This window comes from Egretta garzetta, unplaced genomic scaffold (genome assembly GCF_000687185.1).
Source record: "Egretta garzetta isolate BGI_Z169 unplaced genomic scaffold, ASM68718v1 scaffold15, whole genome shotgun sequence".
Taxonomy (NCBI): domain Eukaryota; kingdom Metazoa; phylum Chordata; class Aves; order Pelecaniformes; family Ardeidae; genus Egretta; species Egretta garzetta.
The window spans coordinates 1,170,562-1,171,091 of record NW_009259798.1 but is presented as its reverse complement, the minus strand read 5'-3'; the positions used below and the strand labels follow the sequence as shown (position 1 = coordinate 1,171,091).

General features: G+C 65.1%; 1 protein-coding gene across 4 annotated transcripts in view; it reads right to left on the bottom strand.

Moving 5' to 3' along the window:
- The window catches only part of ASAP2 (ArfGAP with SH3 domain, ankyrin repeat and PH domain 2), a 95,526-nt gene that overhangs the window by 94,291 nt on the left and 705 nt on the right, over positions 1-530 (bottom strand). The window lies entirely within an intron of this gene.

The window sequence follows — 530 nt, the reverse complement described above, 5'->3', positions numbered from 1 at the left end:
AAAGGGAAAAGCCTCCCCCCCCCCCCACCCCCACCCCGGTGCTGGCAGCCACCCTCCGTGGTAGGGAGGGCTCTTACCATCAGGTTCAACAGCACATTGCGATTATCTTTAAAGAAAGAAAAACAAGCAGCTCCCTTGGCGAGACAAAAGCCAAGTGCCCGCAGCCCAGGCTCTCCAAGAGGAGAGCGAAGCAGAGGGGGCTCGGGCTCCCGCGCACCGCGGGGAGGCTGAACCGGCGCCGCGCTCTCGCCTCGCCGGGCAGGGCAGGCATCGCCTCACAACCCTGGAGAAGCGGTTCCTGAGGGAAGGCTACCGCAAAGCGTACGCCTGAGGGAGGGACGGAGGGTGTTTAAATTTCTGTGTGCAGGCACTGGAAAGAAGATTTAATCCCACCTGCGCCAGGAGGCAGACAGACACACACGGTGGGGGGGAGGACACTCCAACCTCCCGCACCGCCAGGGCCCAAGCCCACACGGCAAGCCGGCCAGGAGGGCGGGAGGGGCGGCGGGCCGAGGCGGGTCTGGTGTGGC